General features: G+C 39.2%; 1 pseudogene; it reads left to right on the top strand.

Moving 5' to 3' along the window:
- The first annotated feature begins 11,821 nt into the window (after positions 1-11,821).
- On the top strand, positions 11,822-21,850 carry LOC107799879 (dihydroflavonol 4-reductase-like; annotated as a pseudogene).
- The last annotated feature ends 1,939 nt before the right edge of the window (positions 21,851-23,789 follow it).

The following is a 23,789-nucleotide window of genomic DNA, read 5'->3' as shown; positions in this document are numbered from 1 at the left end:
GATACTCAATTATATAACATGTGCATCCCGTAAGCATATACATTAACAGAAAAAATTACCAAGAAATAACACAATAGTAAAGTGCAATCAAAGAAGAAGGTAATACGAATATTTTTTTCAAATAACAAGGTCATAAATATACAATTGCACCAAATTCGCATACAAGAGAGACATGCACCAAGTAGCATTAAATCAAATATTTTTACATAAATATCGAGTGCCTATGCATGATAAAGACTAAATTTCACACACTCCCAAATAGAATTTATACGAATGCTCCTCTATGAGTTTAAAATGTCTATGCATGATGACGACCATCCATTTATATCTATCCAACACCCTCCAAACATTCAACAATTCATTAACAAATCTCATGCATATGTAAAATGCGTGAATGTACATATGTATATACATGCATGAATATTTCTGCATGAGTCTAGAATGTCATGGCATGATAAAGACTCAAATCATACAACAACCGGCACTCCAAGTGTCCCGAAACTCCAGTGTCAAACTGCACTCACACGGCCCCATATATAGACATAGAAATAAATATGTAGAGAAGTATGCGGGCATGACTACAGCTTTAATTCCATCATGCAAAATATCCCATCCATCCAAATATGGAAGCAAAAGCATTGACATGATATCTAGCATGAATTAAGTTGCTCAAGTAGTCCTAGAGGCAGATAAAACATATCGCAACAAGGGCATATAAGATATAAAGAAGCTTAAAATCAACTCCAAGCCTGATATAATCATAGTGCATGTATATAATCTCATCACCTCGCATATATATCATCGCAAATACATATCATTTAGCATTTGAGTCTATTTCAGAACAAATTCCCTCAAGTCGAGGTTAGACAAGACACTTACCTTATCATGGATTAGCTCTATTCTTCAAAATCTGTCTTTCCTGGCTCTAAATCCATTAAACCAGACCAATCTAGCCCAAACAATACCTAATGACGTCAAATAAAGCTATAAAATCGATTTCAAATGATAAAGATTCAATCTTTAATGAAATCTCAAAAGTCAATAAAAAGCCAACCCTTGCCCAAACAGTCAAAACCGGAGTCCAAGGTTGGATCTCGTTTTCCTATAACCCCACAAATGTAAATATTTGATTAGTTTCTAAATCCAAGTCCAAATCGGTGTTCAAAACTTTCAAATACACTTTTCTAAAATTTGGACAAAAATCCCAATATTTCTTGTTCAATCCCATATTTTATGTTAAATCTATTCATATATAAACCACAGATACGGGTTAGAATTACTTACCCCCAAACTTGCTGATGAAATTATAGCTCAGAACCTTACTATAAGCATTAGGATCAAAACTTTCATCCATACGCTTTGTAGGAAGTGTTATATCGTGTGGTGGATTCTAAACTTTCTAAGTAGCTTCTAGGACAACTTTATCGCCTCAATCTGTTTGATCAAAAGAGTTAACCCCTTTAGCATGTTTGTTTGGAGATTAGATTATTCACCTTTACCTTTCTTCTTTCTAGGGACATATTGGAGCGTAGAAATTACTTTCTAGCCATAAGATGCAATATCCCATCTATAAGATTTATTCGAGTTAAGGTGTACCTCCTCCTCAGCAGCTTTGGTTTTATCAGCAGTCACCTCAGCTCTTTTAGTTGTGGTCTCGTCATTCTTGCTCTTCATGATATTATCAGATTTTAGCTTCTTCATAATGCGGTTCTTCAAGTAGAATTTTGCATCGGCAAAGTGTGACTTAGCCTCGGTGAATGGCTTGTCATCAACAACTATTTTTTTCTCGGTTTCACCCTCGTAGTACTTCAAACATTGATGGTAGGTAGGTGGAACCACTTCATTCTTATGTATCCAAGGCCTTCCAAGCAAGATGTTGCACACAGTCTTTACATCAATCACATACAACCATACACTTGATTGCATATCTTCAATAGTGATTCTTTACCTGATCGCACCTATGGCTCTTTGCCCTTGGGTTGAATCCTTGAATTATCACACAATTTTCCGAGAGTTCGTTCATGGGGATGCCAAGTTCTTTCAAGCAAATTGGAAAGATATTCATTGAGGATCCTTCAAAATTTGATTTACTCTTTCATCACACATATAGCCAACCAGGTATAATGGGTGGTTATGAGGAGTGTCACCTAGTAGAAGATCGTCATTCGTGAACGTAACTTTTTCCTCACAAGCATTAACTTCTTGAGGAATGGACTCTATGAGCTTTTCCAAAGAGGGTGATAATGGTAGGTCATCACTCTTTTCTTCCCCTTTATCAGCATGGAAATAAGAGGCATTAATACCCTTATGAAAAATCTTTGCGCGAAAGTAACTTGGTAAGAACTCCTCCAAGGTCACTAGAAGTCGTCGCTTTTGAGAGTAGTGCACCTCTGCTTTTGCTTTCTTCAAATGTTTAACTAGATTCCTTCTCCTTGGTCTTTTCACTATCATTTTCCTTATTGGTTGTTCTATTAATTCTTTTCGTGGGCTCCTTTTGTGGCGCCTATGACGAGTCACCAACGTCCAACCTTCATCATTATCATGGTGATCTACTTAGACTTTGTTATCCAGTAATTCTTCATCTTTAATTTCTTTTAAACTGCATAGCTCATCTAGACTGAATAAGTCAAAGGTGATAGAAACTTGATTCGCACTTACCTTCTCATCTTCAAGCACGATCTTTTTTTCACGGGCCAAGTCTATACCTTTGTCCTTAAGACAAAGCACTTCTCAAGAGGATGACTCACAAGTCAATATTTTCAGTAATTTGGGTCATCAGTTTTCCAGCTTCATTTGGCCACTTCATCTCCGAAAGCTCAATGAGCTTTAATTCGAGAAGCTCTTCAAAAATTATAGGCACATCAGAATCCAGAAATAAGTACTCCTTCTCTTGTATTTTATTTTAGAGTCAGCTTTTCACTTGGATTATCTTGAAAAGAAGTGGATTTCATACTCTGCTTCTTGCTCACTTTCGCCGTGAACTTCACAAGTGATGTTTTGACATTTATTGCTTCTTTATTTTCAATCTTGGTACAAAGTTTCTCCATTTCCTGATTTCTTGCTTGTCGTTCCCTTTGTGAGGTTCATAGATGGGCTTCCTTTAATTTCCAGCGGAGGCCATTCTCAATTCCATGTCATGGGTATTGATACCTAATTTTTTTCTATATAGTTTCAATATGCAAAATACCTTCAAAATAGCATATGTATGCATATATAAGTATGTCCAAATATTTTATTATTCTTCCTTAATTTTTTAAAGGGTTTTAAATCAATTTATTCCCCTATTTTGTCCATAAAAACCCAATAATTATTTCCAAAATTATTATTTTGGTAATTCCTTTGTTGGAATTTTATATTTATGTTAAAATATAGCTAAGGTAATATTTGCATATTTTTACAAACTTATTTAGTATTTTCAAAGCTAAATTGCATATAATCACAATATTAGCCTCTTTTAAGATTTAATTGCGTTTATATTCATAAAAATTAAGTCCAATATTTTTAAATGGTTAATTAAATATTATAAGTCATTTTAGTGCTTTTAATTTGTTTCCAAAAATTAATTTACTATTTTTTATAATTTTAAAAGAGGAAAATTGTCTATTTAAATAATAGCCCAATTGCATCCCAATTGTAGTCTAAATTGAACCCCAAATCAAATCCAATTTCCTCCGGCCCAATTTCGTTTAAACCCAACCCCTAACCCATTCAAAACGACCCAACCCGGATTCCCACCTAACCCCTTTAATCCCAACCGTTGATCATTTAGATCAACGCCCCCCATTACCCTTACCTTTTTTAACCCCGAACGACCCCTTACCCTACTTCATTTCTCACCAACCGCCACCTCTAAATCCATCTTCTCTCTAAACTCTCTTTGAAATCTCATGAACCCTAGCCGCCGCCATCTATCCCCACCCTAAACCACGCCTAATCCATGGCCTGCCATCGCCATTGGAGATGTGTAATGGCCTCCTATGGCTCCTGGGTGTTTGTTTCTGTGGTTTCATGGCCAGTCCTCGAAGGAATTTGGTCCAATCCTTGCTCGACTGTTATTCATGGCTTTTCTCCGGCCATCCATGGCCTTTCAAGGCAGATCCTTAACTTTCCCGGTTAGATCAGAAACTTTCAAAGCCTTTCTCACCCCTTCTGGGTTTTTCGAAACCCTAATTTTTAAGATCTTTTGATTTTCTTTCAGACCTACTTTAAATCTGTACTTGCTATGAATGTTTTAAGTGTTTTTCTCGAAAGTTCTTCAACTTTACTTTCAAAACAACTTTTCGTTAAGGTTTTCCTTTAAGTTTTTCAAAAGATCTCCTCTCCGATTTTTAATGTTGTTTGTGATTCTGGCATGTTTTGCTCATGTCGTTCCTCTATCTGAGTTAGCATGTTGAAAACCCTAATTCTTTTTGGTCTCATTCGAGCTTTGAAACTATTTGTTTTGTGTACTAGTTCGATTAAGTTCCTCGTTCTTATTTGACTTATTTGTTTTACCATCTTTTAAACTCGATTATTGTTAAAAACTCTAGGTCTTTAGGTATGAGATTGTTTGAATACTTGACTCGATTTAAGGTTCCTTATTGCAGACTTTCTTTTTCTTTATGTGATTCATCTGATTCTGAGTTTTACCATCTTTTAAACTCGACCATTGTTGAAACCCTAATTTCTCAAAAGTTTCCTCACTTGTTACTGTAAGACATGTACTTGTTTTGACTCTCTTCTTCACTTTGTTCACTACCGAATCATATGCTTCTTTTCGTTACTATTGTATGTTGTTTCTTTTGCCAATATACTTGGCCTCGCATGTCTGATGTTTTTGTTCACTCTATTTATATACTGAAGTACAGAAGCATGTTTCTTCCTTGATTGACCTTGATTTTGTGACTGATTTCAAAAGCTTTTCTTATATGAGCCCTGATTTCACTCGCCTGTTTAAAATTAATTGATTCCTTTCCCTTTACTGTGATGTTTTACCTTGCTGAATCTTTTTCCAAAAATAAGCATATTTTTGTACTCAGACTTGATTGTTCACTGCATGCTTTTTTACTATCCCTTATATAGCAATAATCAAACTGATTTCTTTCCTTATTTGAATCTGTTACTACCCGTTAATCAGTGATTCTTTAATTAAAGGGAATCACTTCTGTAATTGATTCTGACTTGTGATTGTTTCTATATTTGTGTTAAGACTTTACTTATTACCTTATTCTTCACCTAATTTTAGAACTATAAATACCCACTTTCTTTTCTTTCAAACGACGAACGAACCATCTGAGTTCAGAACACACACTTCACTCAAAACTCTCTCTATTTTCTCTACTACTCCTTGTGCTACTGCTTTGCCTAGCCGGCCGAAAGCCAAGGCTAGGCTATGAAAATTTGCTCACTTTTTCTTTCTACACTTTGCTTCTTACTGGTATGTCCTAGTTAATCTTCAAGTATCAACAACAACATGTTTCTTTAATTGTCCCAACTTCTCTTATTCTTGTCTACTTTGCTTATGTTTCTGCAATCAAGTTACATTACTAGCATGTGAAATATGTTCCCTACCCCTTTTAATTAATGCTCCCTTAGGTGTATGAATCCCAAACCCCACATCCCCTCTTTGTGTTTGTGTTCTCTGGCTAGTTTGTAGGCATGCCAGCATCATCTATTGCTGTGCATGTCCAAACCTGACCCTTCCTGGGGTCATATGCTTTATGCAATGTATTCCTGAAACCCCTGACAACCTTTGTGCAATTACTGATTCTGTGTAATTTAAGTTTTACTACTACTGTTTTCAAATCACCCTTACCCCTTACCACTCTCAATCCAGTCTTAAAATAAATCTCTGTTTCTGTACTTCTACTACACTCTTAGAACTTAGGTTCTGCCCCTCTTGTGTGAGCCTTGCCTTGGGACCCATGAGCTCCATCTAAACTTGGACGCATAAGGGCTGACCCTTCCACACTGCACTCACCTCTATCTGGTTATGCAAACCAGGGTGTAAGTACTGCCCGGGGTCCTTTGAGACCCTTAGGGAACTTTAACACACCCAGGTCTGAGAAAAGCTTTGAAACAAGTGGTGCTTTAGGTGGTTTATTCCATAACTCAGAGAGGAAGTCAAGATTCAGGCTTCTTATGGTTGTAACTTCTTGTTTTACACTATTCTGATGTAATTCAGTATTTGGTCTGTAATAATTTGTAACAAATATTGGGGGCTGGTTAGTGAAAAAAGAGATGGGTAATTATGCATGTTTAGCTATTATAAGGGTAGAGAACATGCCTATAGGATTTGTTTCTTTAAATTCTGCATGTTTAGCTATTAGAAGGGTAGAGAACATGCCTATAGGATCCGTTTCTTTAAATCCTGCATGTTTTAATTCTACATCTAGATAACATGCCTATAGAACCTGTTTTAAATTCTGCATGTTTTATTACCATACTTAGACACCATGCCTATAGGATCTAAACGACTATAGTCAGACATCATGTTCATAAGGTTGAAATTATTATAGAAACCATGCCTATAGGAATTTCAAGCAAATCCTGCCTGCTTCGTTTCATGTTCAACTAGATATCATGTCTATAGGGATTAAAAAAAATCAACAAATGATAGAGATCATGCCTATAGGATCTGAAACCAGTCTAGTTTAAAATCAGTTTGACTCGTACTGTTCTGAATCAGTCTTAAACAACCTGTTCCTTTTATTAATACGGTTAAGAAAGCTTGCCTATAGGATCCCTAAATCGCTCGTTTAAAACCGTTACTACTTTGCTACATTCTGAATCAGTAATAGATATCATGCTTATAAGATATCACCAACACGCTTAAGCAAGCCTTAGGTGATAACAACAAAACTAAATCCGCCTTTGTTAATTAGTAACTGCTACAACCAGCAGGCAGGCCTGATTCAGACTTCTTATCTGAGTTATGTAATAAACTGGCCTACTTCAACAACTAAACTTCTCCTGTATTAGTATCTTTAAATTCTGACCCAAAATGTGTTTAAGTCATGCTATGTATGTGCTTTACTTGAGGAGGTGTATGTGAGCCTCTTAGTTGCTTACCTATTTCCCCTAATATGCAGTCCTACGTGTTTTGAATGTCGCCTTAGTCTTTTTACCTTTAAAAAACCTAAAAGTCAGCCTAAATCCTCCCTCTTATAGGAAAATAGTCCTAAATTCCTCCGAGACTGATAGGAATGGGACGGGTAATAGCATGCAATAGAGGTCGAGACCAATCCGCGCTTTAATACCTTAACGGGGCGGGAAAGGTAGATATGGATATGATGACCGGTGCGCTAATACCACGTGTATCCCTTCTTCTAAGGGGTGTCATACCGGGTATCGCATTGATGTGATCCATATTATAAATAAACCTAGGACTCCTCTCTCTTTTTATATTTTCAAGTATTTGTAAAAAATGTAACTCAATTTCAAAATTCGCTGTTAATGATTGTTCTTTTAAACCCTTATGTGTTTAAACCTAAATCTCCTACTACTTGAGCCTATACTTGTCTATTTGCTAATTGTACAAATTCACAAAGCTATCTGGCCGAGAACCACACTAGTGGATCCTGAGGGGTGCCTAACACCTTCCCCTTAGGATAATTTCAAGCCCTTACCCTATCTCTGGTTATCAAACAAACTTAGAAATGAACTTTATATGTGTCCTAATGCACCTTAACTCATTAGGTGGCGACTCTTCAAATGCAAAACTCAGTTCCCAAAAGGAATGAGTTGTCCTACACCCAAAAATGTCATAAACCCGATTTTCTGATGCAAAGAGGGAAAAAGGGGGCACGACAATGGGCATGAGTTGCAAGTTCTTCAAATGTACTAGGCTTGATACCTTACAAGATGTAGCATAGTCCCCAATGCATGCCATGGATGCACGTCTCTAAGCCAGAAGATTCACAAAGCTTGTCTTTGTAGTTAAGGCTTGCATTTCTCCAATGATTGATAAAGTCGATAACTGATTCACCTTTCATTGACGAGTATTTGTAAGTTTTATTATAATGATAGTACACCTCGTGTTATAAAAGAGATTGAGGAACTCTTGCTCTAGTTGATCCCAGCTATCAATAGATCCAGCCTTGAGGTCTGTGTATCAATCAAAAGCATTTTCTTTTAGTGAGCGGATAAACTGCTTGACTAGGTAATCTCCATAAGTTCCAGTGTTGTTGCATGCTCAACGAAGTGCGCCACATATTGCTTTGGATTGCCTTTGCCATCAAATTGTTGAAATTTTGGAGGTTGATATGAGCAGGCATCTTCAACATATCGATCCTTGAAGTGTACGACTTTGTGTAGGTTAGGGCGGACTTAGAAGTAACTTAATACTTATTTTTGATCGTCCCTTCCATGAACTCCATTAGTTGATCGATTGGAATCATCCCTTCAAATGAGACAGGGATAGCCTTAACGGATGCTACTTGTCTTGGGGGAGGATTACTCTCTAGAACTTCTGGGAGCTTTCCAGGTACATGGGTGGATTCTTCTTCCATAAAGATTCCCACCTTGTTTGTTTGCTTGTCAATTCTAGCATCTTGATTTTGCATGCACTTGGTCGAGCTAGCAATTGCTTCCGTCAAGTATGCCAATTGCTCCTCCACAAATGAAGCATTTATTACCATGGCTTGCATGATTGTTGTGGACGATGAAGAGTAGTATGGATATTTACACAGATTGATCTTCGATTCGCTCACGCTATGCGGTGTAAGTGGGGAGGATTCACCACTTGAAATATCATCATCTTCCTTCACAGTCTAGTTCTTGGATCCGAAGAGGTTAAACAGAGCTAGAATTTTCTTAATTTTTGCAGCAACATTGATTCCTCTTGCAGGTGCGTTTGTAGAAGATCTTGCTCCTTTTATGGATGAAGATCCAAAATAGGGGTTGATGCGGACGTCACTTGGGGTAGTTGTTGTCCTAATGAGATTGCTTTGCTCCTCGTAACTAGTCCAAAGCTTCCAAAGCATCCACAGGTAACATCGAGGATGCTTTCTACATCAGCGTAGAACATGGAATTAGCAGCCTTGGTGGAAGTTGATCTGGAGTTGATTTTCTTTGAAGACATTTCGATGTTCTTGAAATTTGGTGATTGAAAAGTTGAGATGAGAGGTATAGATTGTCCCACTAGGCATGCCAAAATTTGTAGACAATAAATTTCTTCAAGAAAATAAAATCAAGACCGAAAAATATTGCAACAATTGTAGTATTTAATTTCAAATAATATGAGTATATAATCTCAATGAATCCTTTGATTCTTCTTTCCAATAGTAAATAAATTCCAGGGTCTTTGAGCTTGATCTTGAATCTATATTTGTTGCCACGAACAATGATCTTGAATTTAACTAGCACGAACTTTGATTTGCACTCGTACTCCTTGAATTTGATTTGTTTTTCGTTCTTGAGCTTGAACTTGATTTCTTGAACTTGGACTTGATTGCTTGAAGCTTGAAACTTGTAGAGAAATTTGCGGCGTTTGATCCGAGCTCTTTCTTGCTTCTCATTATGACTTATGGTGTCTTACTGAGTTATGAAGTCTCCTTATAGTTGTGGAAAAGAAGAGTTGTGATGAGAACAAACTCTTTCCGACCAATCAGATTAAAGAGTGACGAAGCCGCATTTGATTGGCAAGAAACATGTCACTTGCACATGTGGCGCGGTTTCATTGGTCTTTTAAATTGACTTGACGTGCCTTGTCATTTTGGCACGTGACAAGATACTATTGGCTCTTCCACTTGACTTGGCGTGGCACGTCATTTGACACGTGACACCAAATTGGGCCTCTAGGAAGATGACATCTTAGGCTTAATGAAGTGGGCTCATCACTTTAGCTCAATCGAATGGGCTAGCCCAATATATTTAGACTCATTTATTTAACCCATATGTATTAGAGTTATATATTATTAATTCAATTATCTTTGCTCATAATATTTAGTTGGACTAATATATTAAAATACAATCTCTATTATTTTATCGATTTAAATTCGATAAATTTAAATGCTTACACTTACAACCGAGGAATTCTAATAAATTCACCTGGTATTTGGTTGGACTTGTGGACTGATTGCTTCTGATCGAATTTGTACCTATAGGATAACGATATTGCCAGGACAAATATATTCCTCATAGAACTATATAGCTTTTGGATATGGAAAATAGTAGCCTTATCAGGGAACAAATTATGTCTTTGAAGTCCGAAAGTTATTTCTTTGCTCAAAAGTCCCTTTGTTTTTTTCTTCTTAATCCAAGCTACTGTCACATAAATTGAAATGCAAGAAATATTACTTTTACTTTCTATTACTCACAACTATCGCCAAGTATGTACTCAGGGGCAGAGGAAGAGTATTAATTACAGATCCGAACAAACTCAGAGCTTTTATTTAGACTCTGTATTTGTATTAGAAAATTCATTAAATATATATAAATATTTAGTTATGAATTCAATAACTATAACTAGCTACGAATTCGACGTCAAGTTCAGAACTCATAAATTTTAAATTCTAGCTCCGCCTTTGTATGTGCCTATGCCCCAACCGGCAGTCCAATGGGAAAGGTTTAATATATATTCATCAAAATTATATATTAATCAACACCTAATTTAGTGAACTGAAGGTTAGCGAAACCACAAACCTCAAAGAAGCTAAATGGGAAAGGTTAACCAATTTATTTAATTTTCTTCTGTCAGCAGCTAGCCCTCATTTTCCTTAATGAAGGTAATTCAATATAGTATTGTTACATAACTAATTATAGGATTTCAAATGTACTCTCAAAGTGAACAGAAATAGAAAATTCCCATGATTTTACGAAAGAACTTTTGACATTTGGCTACGAGTTAAAGATTTATAAAGAAAACGGAATAATAACATTGGAGGTTTTTCCGGACCTTATCACAAGAGGTAAATGCAAATTACATAAAATACTGTAGTGTTTCAATTTCCGGCGAGCCAATACCTACTAGTCGTTTTTGGTTTGATTTACAAATTAAAATCACGTGCCTACCAGCTACCAACTAATATTTGGGGGAAAACGTATCCGCCTCAATATGTTTTTTTGTTTCTCACTCGGTATTCGGTACCTGCATTGGAGTCCGACTATATCCGAATTTACGCCGCGTAGAATTTCATTCGAAGGGAAATGCTCCCTACCAAGAATTTTTTCCATACCCAGGGTTCGAACCCGAGACCTCTGATTAAGGGAAGAACAGTCTCATCCACTGTACCACATCCTTTGGTTGTCCCGCCTTAATATTTAAAGAAGTGAACAATAGAAAAAGTCAAGAGAATTGAATATCTAATATATATTTTTTATTTATTTGCAAAATATAATTTTTTTGCTAATGAGAAATAATTGACTCTCCTTAGACAAGAGTAGTTACGTCTCTATTTACATCAACCTAATGCAAGAGATATGCCATTCACAGACACAATTTATATCACTTTAACTATAGTGAACTGACAAGTATTTTAAATTTAATTTTTAACTATCAAAATCAAATTATTTAATTTAAACACTAAGGGATCATTTAGTTGGAAAATAAGTTATCTCAGAATTAATTATCCTGTGATTAGTTAGTCTGGGATTGTTATCTCACCCTTCCACAGGGATAAAATAACACTATAATCCGGGATTACTAATTTCAGGATTTTGTTATACCGCGATTTTATCCTAACCAAACGTAGAATAAACTCATCTCAAATTTATTCCCGTGATTAATTATTCCTTATTCCTTGTATCAAACAAGCCCTAAGTGCTCTAATTATTTATTCCAATACTAGTAGTGCCAATGTTTTACCCTACTCGCACTGCAAGCTGTATTCTAAGCCATAGGCATAAATAGAGCACATATCTGTGAATTTGCTGAAATAAAAAAACGTCTTCTTCTTACTTCTATATCTTTTATTTTTCTTTCACAAATGGCCACTATTCATGCCCCAAATTCTCCTCCAGGGCCAACAGTTTGTGTGACAGGAGCAGCTGGATTTATTGGGTCTTGGCTTGTTATGAAACTCCTTCAACGTGACTATAATGTTCACGCTGCTGTTCGTGATCCTGGTAATGTTATTGGCTCCATTTGTTATGAACAATTACTTACAATCATCTCGAGATCTCGATTATAAAATAATGGTGTAATTCTTTCTGAATTTTCTGTAGATAGAAGTTAAACTATTAAAAGGCTTCATTATATTAACTGATCATAGTTTGTATCGAATTACTATTCTTATTATATACTTCCTCCAATCCGGTTGATGTTACATACTTTTCTTTTTAATATGTTCGGAAAAAATGACACACTTCTAAATTTGAAAACAATTAACTTTACACTTCTCATTTAATCTTTATAACCACATACAAGTTATAGTATAATTAAGGCCAAAATTTTTAAAGATACACAAATACAATAACATACATGTTCTAAACCATAAGTTTTAGTTTTTCTTAAATTTCTTACCGATTCAAACCATATCATCATATAAATGACATGAGTTGTTTTGGCATGGTAGAGAACAAGAACAAAGTGAAACATCTTCTGGAGTTGCCAAAAGCTGATAGCAACCTGACGCTGTGGATAGCGGAGTTGACAGAAGAAGGAAGCTTTGATGAAGCCATTCATGGCTGCCAAGGAGTATTTCATGTGGCCACCCCTATGGATTTTGATTCTAAGGACCCCGAGGTGCGTAGTATCTAAATACAGAGGTAGAGTCAGGATTTTTTTCTAAAAACTTCAAAATCTAAAAAAAATAACATACGACAAAGCCAATGGGCCCGAATTGACTATTTATTAAATATATACATAAAAATAATTTCACCCATAAATACGATGTAATTTTTTGACTAAGGGTTTGGATGAACCCCTCGTGCACTCTCTAGCTCCGCCTTTGTCTAAATATTCGGAACAAAAAACACAAAGAACCATATAACTTAATACAGTGGCAGAAAACATCCTATAGTAAAGGGTGTTTTACTCGAGCATTGACAAACACTTCGGGGGGGGGGGGGGGATAATATACATATTGTATTGGTCAAAATCTGACAGTCACGACCGAACTGACCAATGTCCCGCCTAAATGACTGGGCAGTGAAAGATAACATAGCCCACTCTACATCCCTTTCCCGACATCCGTCGAGTCGGAAAGAGTAGTGTCTAAGAGGACGACTATGACATATTGGAGGCGAGAGAGCATCGGACCAAGTAAAGGGCAAGGGTGCCTTGACTATATATAGTAAGGGAAAACCTTCGATTGTAGAGGGTCCTTCCCCCTTTCTCTCTCCTAAGCTCTCTTCTTGTAATCTTGATATGAAAGAAGCAATCTACAAAAGAACATGTAAAGTTGTCCCCCCATCGATCGATGGAAGTCACAATGTTGAATTTCGATAAGTTCGTTTGCATCTTTTTCGTCCTATATACAGTCCATACAACTAGCTCTTTGATATGGAATTTATTATGTCTGACTAAGATTTATGCCTTCATCATCTTCGATTGATTTGTTGAAAAAGGCTTAGATATCTTTTGAGTCAAACAATTTGGCGTTATCTATGGGGATTTCTTAGTAAAATTTCCTAGTCTCTCCTAGATCAAAGACAAGAAAAACGATTACCCACCGAAAAGAGCGCTAAGGCAAAACCAACCCACGCGGGACAAAGGCACAACACAGAAGAGGAAGGAGAGCCAAGTAGAGTCACTGAATTTAGAAATTCTCGCCCCATCAACCATCGAAATGCCAAACAGAACAAACAACGTTACAAACCTTCTCTCCTTCACCGGACCACCGGAGGGGGGTAAGGAAAATATCATTTTAGCTCACCTTCTGCTCTTTGCTCAAGTAGGAACACAAATACCGCGCGGGCGAGCGAGCAAAGAAACATCTCAATTAAATAACGACAAAAGACCACAAAACAACCGAAATACCGCCCGCCGGTGACATCTCCAAGCCGAAAGGCAGGAGTCAGACAAGGAAACTACGATGTGTGCACAGAATGAGCCTAAGCGAAACATCGATGTTTCGTACTCTCCGACGTTGCACCCTCTGATGCAAACAATGTCAAACGAACTGGGACTCCCCCGAAGGATGTTTGATTCTCCAAAAACCGGAATGATGATGGGTTACTATTTCGATAAGTTTGAAATAACACCCTTTAAGGCCAAGGGCCTTCGCCAAAAAGAAGAGTTCGACCTCGATCGAACGACGATGGTTACTATTTTGATAAGTTCGAAATAACGCCCTTTAAGGCTAAGGACCTTCACCAAAAAGAAGAGTTTTACCTCGATCGAAAGATGACAGGTTACTATTTCGATAAGTTCGAAATAGCACCCTTTAAGGCCAAGGGCCTTCGCCAAAAAAAAGAGTTCGACCTCAATCGAATGACGACGAGTTACTATTTCGATAAGTTCAAAATAATGCCCTTTAAGGCCAAGGGCCTTCGCCAAAAAGAAGAGTTCGACCTCGATCGAACGACGACGGGTTACTATTTCGATAAGTTCGAAATAACGCCTTTTAAGGCCAAGGGCCTTCGCCAAAAAGAAGAGTTTGACCTCGATCGAACGACGACGAGTTATTTTTTCGATAATTTCGAAATAATACCCTTTAAGGCCAGGGGCCTTCGCCAAAAAGAAGAATTCGACCTCGATCGAACAATGACGGATTACTATTTTGATAAGTTCGAAAAAATGCCCTTTAAGGCCAAGGGCCTTCGCCAAAAAGAAGAGTTCGACCTCGATCGAACGACGACGAGCTACTATTTCGATAAGTTCGAAATAACGCCCTTTAAGTCCAAGGGCCTTCGCCAAAAAGAAGAGTTCGACCTCGATCGAACGACGACGGGTTACTATTTCGATAAGTTTGAAATAGCACCCTTTAAGGCCAAGGGCCTTCGCCAAAAAGAAGAGTTCGACCTCGATCGAACGATGATGAGTTACTATTTTGATAAGTTCAAAATAATGCCCTTTAAGGCCAAGGGCCTTCGCCAAAAAGAAGAGTTCGACCTCGATCGAACGACGACGAGTTACTATTTCGATAAGTTCGAAATAACGCCTTTTAAGGCCAAGAGCCTTCACCAAAAAGAAGAGTTCGACCTCGATCGAACGACAACGGGTTACTATTTCGATAAGTTCGAAATAAAGCCCTTTAAGACCAAGGGCCTTTGCCAAAAAGAAGAGTTTGACCTCGATCGAACGACGACGGGTTACTATTTCGATAAGTTCAAAATAACACCCTTTAAGGCCAAGGGCCTTCGCCAAGAAGAAGAGTTCGACCTCGATCGAACGACGATGGGTTACCATTTCGATAAGTTCGAAATAACACCCTTTAAGGCCAAGGATCTTCGCCAAAGCCAAAGGGAAAAGTTCGAGATATATCTAAGGCCAAGGGCCGTCAGTAAACAAAAGGGAAGAAAAGACAGGGACTCGCCATACGGGAATCCATCCCGCGCCAAAGTCATAAAAAAGAGAAAACAAAGATAAAGCACGAGGTAGATAACAATGAAAAAATTCTTCTTTATACAAGGTCACCACGCTAACGGTCGCAAATTACATATGGCCCAAGCCAACAATAAAAAAAAAGAAGAAAGAAAGGAACAACGACAATCAACGATGAATAAAAAAGAAAAAAGAAAATAGACTAAGACAATATTCTTTCACTCGGTGTCATCACCACCACCATCATCTCCAGGAAGCTCTCCCTCATCATCCGCGCCCTCTTCGGCCTCCGGAGTCACAGAGTCATAACGATAGTTGACACGGGCCTCCCGCGCTTTTGCTCGTGCCTCTTCATATGCGGCCTCAGTAATATTGTCCGCCTCCCACAAACTCTTATATATATCCCGCTGAGCTTCAGCATGAACCGAAAGCTCATATAGGTGGTGAGGAGCAATGTCGGTGGAGGAAGATTCAATCTGAGCCAACAGTCGCCCATTTTCTGCCTCCAGTGCTGCGACCCGATCTCCCAGAACCGATGCCTCTTGATTAATCTCACTAATGCGCTCCTGAAGCCTGGCCTCCATAAGGGTAGCCGTCGCTCTTTCTGACTCCTGCTCGGACTGGAGGACGCAGATGGTATTCTCTTGGGCCACCGCCCTCGCCGAAGCCGCGGACCAAGCACTCTCGATGCTCTCCAACCCAGCAACCTTGTTCTCCAGCCCAGTCAATTTCCCCATCCATTCCGCGTTCAGCATCTCGACCTTAATCAAGTTCTAATCTATCTCCTACTGCATTGAACTCAATTTCTCCTGCAGATGCTTGCACTCTGTGGCGACCCCCTTGCCCAACTCGAGCTCCACGTCCTTTATTCAAAGTTGCTCCTCAAGCACACTCCTGCTGCGGATAGCCTGCATCAATTCCTGGCGCCTCTTCTCCAACTCCTCACCAAGAGCCCGATTACCGGGGTTTTCCTTCAGCCGTCCATGCATCTCGCGACACTTGTCGTAGTAACGACGATATTTCTCCAATATCTTCAAGAAAATCTTGGCCCGAATATTGGCCTTGCGAATGCTTTCCACTTCCACCATATACGTCTAAAAAATATAAAGACGGGTTTGTATTGGGAAAAAACTGAATTTACATTGAAGGTGACGTGGCATGACACAAGGACTGGTCAAATGGTCAAAACATGATGATCAGTTAAGAGGCACTAGTGACAACAGATACGGGAAAAGGAAAGCTGAATAGGCACGAGAGGCAATTCGAATAGTACAAGCTTCGTACCTATTTAGACCATTTAAAGCCCAGAGATCAGAAGGCATTGAAGACATGGATATGATGACAAAAAGGAATCCAAATTCAATATTAAATACCCAATTCGTTAGAAAATTGGTATTAAATAGGAATGATTGTGTAACGTCTTATTTAATGTCATTTATTGCTCATAATTGTCTCATTAAGGCTAAGGTATTACTCCTTTATTTAGGATCAACTATAAAAGGAGGAGGTCAGGTCATTTGTAAGGACATAGGATACCATCAACATTACATTAAAATACAAACTTATCTACTGCTTATTTGTCATTCTCAAAAAGTCTATTATTTCTTTTTCGTCCCCTGATTATCAGTAGCCCGAATTTCTATTTATCTTTAGCTTTGACCAAAGAATCATCTTTTTGGTTAAACAGGGTTAGAATCGTACCGTCAAGAAAGGCCAGGGAAAAGCGGAAGTAAGCATAACATACCCTTAAGCCATAGCGGCCACCTCATCTATCAAATCAACATTAGGAACGGACCGAAGGGCCGCATTCTCGGCTGCAGAGCATAACATGCTGAACTGCGGCACCAGATCCTCCGTGTCCCCCAAAATATTGGAATCCAAAGGGATCTCAAGAATACAGGCCGAGCCTCTGGCACGAACCACCGAGTAAGTAAGGCCCCCCTCAAATATCCTGACATCATCAGGGTCGAGGTCCGACTCGAATTCGTAATCGTCGACCACCACGCCTTTTCCTCTTTCAGCAGCTGAAGAGGAAGCACGACCAATTGCAGAGGATGAGGGTACGTCCGAAATTACAACGGTGGCCCCAAAAGTCTGACCTTCCGCCACGACAGGTTGCTGACCACCGACAACAGCGGGAATCTCTGATTGAGCCGAGGCAATGGTTGGTTCCATCCCTACGGGGGGAGCCACGACAACCCCCTCTCCAGATCCCGTCGTAAGGGAGTCGTCTAGATGAATAACTGTTGGGGCGCGGTCTCAAACTCCACTCGCCGCCTTTTCGATGGCCCCTCCTCTTCCCCAGTAGGCGGAGATTCACCCGTCGGGCGAGCGACACTGGTCGGAACTTCGTCCTGAGAAGCGGCCCTCGCAGGAGTAACCATGACCGCAGACTCAACTGAAGTAGCCCTCAACGAAGGTCGGGCGGTGGCTACCGCGATAGGGTGAGTAGATGAGGCAGAATGCGGGAAAACCAACGGAGGAGCCCTCACTCTCCTTACCCTCCCTGATACTAATGAACAACGTGTGAGGAATTAAAAACAAAGAGGGAGAAAAGAAAAACGGCGAACAAAAACGACATCTTACCAGAAAGAGGCCTGTGCCCATACTTGTCATAAAAGGTCGCCCATGTGCGGACCCCCGCCGTATGAGGGAGAATGGCGCGCACCCACTCGCGGATATTTTCGATAGGGGGAGGCAGCAATTTCTCAGCTGCAAAAACATAACAGGATTTAGTACTGTAACAAAAATGGTCGGATATATCTCCTACTAGAAGCATGAGACTTACGTGCAAAGTTCCATTTCTTAGGGAACCCTATAGGATCCGCTATAATGTGCTCAGTCCGCACATAGAAATAATTCTCATAAAAATGATGATTGGTCTTGTCGTCCATTTTCACCACCAGACTCTTCGACCCCCGAGGACGCATGTGAAGCATCGTGCCGCGGATGAGTTGAGGGGCGAAGATATTGAGCAGATGGTCCAAAGTGACCTCACGACCGGCAAGTTCCGCAAATTTGAGCAACATAAGGAATAGCTTGTATAGGTACGACGAAAGTTGAGCGGGGCATACCTCATAAAAACGGCAGAATTCTACCACCAAGAGAGGGAGAGGAAGCATATAACCAATAAGGAAGGGGTAGGCGTAAAATACACATTACCTAGGATGGTCAAAATGAACAATGTCGTTTCCTACCGCCGGTCGCATGTCGACGTAGCCGGGGATCCTCCACCTGGTTTTCAACTCTGCAATGTACGCTTCTCTCAGAATAGAAGGGACAAGCTCTGACTCCGCCCCGACGCGAGTATTGAAGTCGGTAAATTCCCTCATAGGGCGAGGTAAAATCTCGACTATCGACGGGACCTCCTCGTCTTCCACCACATCTACCCCTCCGGTGGCCTGAGCAGCGCTTTCCAGTGCCGGAACTGTGGCAGGGATATCGGTGCGAGACGAATCACCAGCCATTTTTTCCAGATGATGCGGCAAAAAAGACAACTGAAGGAAAGGATGGAGATTTTTAGTTGATTAAAGGAAAACGAAAACTTGGAGTGTCAGAAAGAAAGTATATCTGCAGAATTCTCTCGAGTAAAAGGTAAAGAAGTGTGTCAATCAAATGATAAGCTCCCTCTATTTATAAGAGACATAAATCTCATGAGCACGAAACCCAAGAGTCGCTAATTGAATCTGATAGGGCACGAAACGTTTCAGTTCCCCAGGAACATGTGTCATAATGGCGGTTACCACGAAACGGCGCTTTGATACCAAACGGCGTTTCGGTTCCAAAACCGCCGCAATGGTCCATGGGTATCGAAAGAACACCGCCACCCCGCCTAAAACCGAAGTAATGTAACTAAGGAATGAGAAGTCAGAAGTCAGATTTCGCTCGAATTCGTAGCAATCATGATCCGTCCGCCGAGCTCGATAGAGGACGGCCCCGACAGACGGAGGGCCTAACTATATTGGTCAAAATCTGACTGTCACGACCGAACTGACCAACGCTCCGCCTAAATGACCGGGCAGTGAAAGATAACATAGCCCATTCTACATCCCTTTCTCGACATCCGTCGAGTCGGAAAGAGCAGTGCCTAAGAGGACGACCATGACATATTGGAGGCGAGAGAGCGTCAGAACAAGTAAAGGGCAAGGGTGCCTTGACTATATCTAGTAAGGGAAAACCTTCGAGGGTCCTTCCCCCTTTCTCTCTCCTAAGCTCTATTCTTGTAATCTTGATATGAAAGAAGCAATCAATAGAAGAACATGTAAAGTTGTCCCCCCATCGATTGATGGAAGTCACAATGTTAAATTTCGATAAGATCGTTTGCATCTTTTTCGTCCTATATACCGTCCATACAACTAGCTCTTTGATCTTGAATTTATTATGTCCAGCTAAGATTTACCCCTTCATCATCTTTGATTGATTTGTTCAAAAAAGTTTAGATATATTTTGAGTCAAACACATATGTGTACAAATAATTCTGAAAAATAATATGTATACATACAATATTCCAATATCACTTAAATAATAGAAAATATATATTTGAATTGAGCCATGAAATAAAGTTTTAAAACTATCGTAGTTCGGGACCCAAACAAACCTATAAATTGTATTGTGGTAGTAGGCCACGGAGTATGGACTTGACGTGCCAAGTAATTTTTTATTTTTTTTATTTATCTTGTGTAACATGCCACACAAATATTATTTCATATTAATTAAGATCACAAGTATTAAAATACTTTTATATATGCGTAATATATGTTTGACAGAATGAAGTAACCAAACCAACAGTCCGTGGAATATTAAGCATAATAGAATCATGTGATAAAGCAAAAACAGTGAAGAGGCTGGTTTTCACTTCATCTGCTGGAACTGTTGACATCCAACAACACCAAAAACTTGTCTACGATAAGAGCAAAGTGGAGTGACTTGGATTTCATATATGCTAAGAAGATGACTGGATGGGTTAGCCTACTAATTATTTGCTTATTAATTCCTTTTCTTTAATTAGGACTTTCTTTCTTAATCATATAATTTTAATGGGTATTTAATTTTTCTGCAGATGTATTTTGCTTCTAAGATATTGGCAGAAAAAGCAGCATGGGAAGCAACTAAAGCAAAGAAAATAGAGTTTATTAGTATTATACCAACGTTAGTTGTAGGTCCATTCATCACTCCAACATTTCCACCAAGCCTAATTACTGCCCTTTCACTAATTACAGGTATGACTTTTTTCACTTTGGTTTAAGTTCTCGCCCGATGATGTAAAAAATACATACACTCTCTATAATAAATATGTAATTACTTACAGATCGAACTCACACCTATTGTGTGGAAGAATACTATTGATATAACTAGACTATAAGCCTTGGCGGTAATTTTTACATAGAAATGACATCAGATGGGGCTGTTAAAGTAAAGCAATCTTTTTTCTATTTAAATTAAATCTGATTGAGACATGCAGGGAATGAAGCACATTACTCAATAATAAAGCAAGGTAAATATGTGCATTTGGATGATCTTTGTGAGGCTCACATATTCTTGTATGAGAATCCCAAAGCACAAGGAAGATTCCTTTGCTCTTCAGATCATGCAATCATATACGACGTCGCAAAGATGGTCCGAGAGAAATGGCCAGAGTACTATGTCCCTTCTCAGTAAGCCTCTCCTCCATCTTATGTTATTATAATACGTCGAGTAAATATTTATCCTCATAGATATTTATATTAAATCATATTGAACGTATCATAGTTAAGTGACAATTAAATTAGCTGAAAATGCGCATTAACTATCTATGTATATGAAGATACATTATGTGTACGTATTCATTGGTTGGGATTAGAGCCGTCAAAATAGGCTTCGTCCATGAGGTTAGCCCAATCCAGCCCGTTACTTGGGTAGGGTTGGGTTAGAATTTTTTGAGCCCATTTAAAATTGAGGCTTATAAGGCTGGCCCATGGGCAAAAAATTAATTAAATTCAAATTAATTAACTATTAAATATTTAAAAAAAGATAAAAACTAAAAAAACGATTAACTATAATCTTCATTCCCCAATCCTAGATTGGTTGGGATAAACATATATTAAGTGTGAGTAAAGAAAAACAGAATTACAAATTCCTTGTTCTCAAATGATGTATAACCAAAATAATGAGCTCATTCGTGTTTTGCACAAAGAAAATGTGAACATGGCTTGATCACAATCTTGGGGAATTGACAGGTTTAAGAACATTGATAAGGTGCCTGTGGCTAGTTTTTCATCAAAGAAGCTGACAGATATGGGTTTTGAATTCAAGTACAATTTAGAGGACATGTATCGAGGAGCCATTGAAACTTGCAGACTAAAGGGATTACTTCCTTTCTCTATCCCTGGCCGGCAAAGCAGCGACGGATCCAAGATTTTGATAATATATATAAGTGCACCACTATCTTTAACATATATACCTTGACCATATGAAAGTCAACCTGATAATAATATTAGTAAGTGTTATAGAGCAAATGGGTTGGTTAGCTAAACATTGTGGCCATCAATTCAAGCAACATATTGCTATACTTTCCTATTCAAAATAAAAGGAACAAAAAAGGACGCTTGTTTCGATTCTTTTATTAGTCATATTCTAGACAAAAATTAATTTAGATATAAAGCACTATACTAGCTAACTGCAATTATAATTGACATGGGGAACTAACACATACTGAAATCACACGGTAGTCAGCCTTCATTCAACTCTTTGATTATACCACGTGTTTGATTCGAAAGATATTGGAATCTTTTTGAATAAATCAATCAAAGAAAATGAAAGGGTAAATCTTAGTCATACATGATAAATTCCAGATCAAAGAGCTAATAGTGTAGATAATAATAGGATGGAATAAATAAAGTCGATCTTGTTGAAATTCAACATTGTGACTCCCATCAATCGATAGGGGAGATAGCTTTGCATGTTCTTTAGCAGATTACTTCTTTTCTATAAAGATTACAAGAAGAGAGCTTGAGAGAGAGAGAAGGGGGAGTAGACCCCCTTAATCGAAGGCTTTCTCCTATTATATATAGTCAAGACACCCTTGCCATTTACTTGGTCCGATGCTCTCTCGCATCTAGTGTGCCTTGATCGTTTTTAGACATTGTTCCTTTTGACTCGACGGGTGTCGAGAATGGGATGTAGAATGAGCTATGTTATCGTTTACTGCCCGGTCTCTTAGGCGGGACGTTGGTCAACTCGGTCGTGACGATCAGATTTTGACCAATACAGTTAATCCCTCCGTCTGTCGGGGTCGCCCTCTGTCGGGCCCTGCGGACGGATCATGATTGCTACTAATTCGAGCGAAATTTGACTTCTCGTTCCTTAGTTACATTACTTGGGTTTTAGGCGAGGTGGCGGCGTTCTTTCGATACCCGTGAACCGTTGTGGCTGTTTCGGAACTGAAATGTCATTCGACATCAAAACATTATTTTGTGGTAACCGCCATTATGACACACGTTCCTGAGGAACTGTAACGTTTCGTGCCTTATCAGGTTTGATTAGCGACTCTTGGGTTTCGTGCTCGGGGGATTTATGTCTCTTATAAATCGATGGAACTTATCATTCGATTGACACACTTCTTTGCCTTTTACTCGGAAGAATTTTGCTGATAGACTTCTTTCCTGATACTTCAAGTTTTCATTTGCCCTTAGTTAACTGAAAATTTTCATCCTTTCTTTCCGTTATCTTTTTGCTGCCTCATCTGGGAAAAATGGCTGGTGATTCCTGTCGCACCGATCTCCCTGTCACAATTCTGGCACCGGAAAGTGCTGCTCAGGCCATTGGAGGGGTGGATGCGGTGGAAGACGAGGAGGTCCCGTCGATAGTCGAGATTTTTCCTCGCACTATGAGAGAATTGACCGACTTCAGCAGTCGCGCCAGGGCGGAGCCGGAGCTTGTCCCTTCTACTATGAGGGAAAAAGACATTGCAGAGTTGAAAACCAGGTGGGGGATCCTCGGCTACGTCAACATGCGACCGGCGGTAGGAGACAACATAGTTCATTTTAACCGTCCTGGGTACTGTGTATTTTACGCCTACCCCTTCCCTATTGGATACACACTTCATCTCCCTCCCCTGGTTGTAGACTTCTGTCATTTTTACGAGGTATGCCCTGCCCAACTTTTGTCGTACAAGTTGTTCCTTATGTTGCTCAAGTTTGCGGAACTTGCCGGTCGTGAGATCACCTTGGACCACCTGCTCAGTATCTTCGCCCCTCAGCTTATCCGCGACATGATGCTTCACATGCGTCCTCGGGAGTTGAAGAGTCTGGTGGTGAAGATGGACGACAGGACTAACCGTCGTTTTTATGAGAATTATTTCTATGTGCGGACTGAACACATTGTGGCGGATCCGACGGGGTTCCCT

This window comes from Nicotiana tabacum, chromosome 21, assembly GCF_000715075.1.
Source record: "Nicotiana tabacum cultivar K326 chromosome 21, ASM71507v2, whole genome shotgun sequence".
NCBI classification, from domain to species: domain Eukaryota; kingdom Viridiplantae; phylum Streptophyta; class Magnoliopsida; order Solanales; family Solanaceae; genus Nicotiana; species Nicotiana tabacum.
The sequence above is the reverse complement of the archived record's forward strand: the minus strand, read 5'-3'. Positions and strand labels throughout refer to the sequence as shown.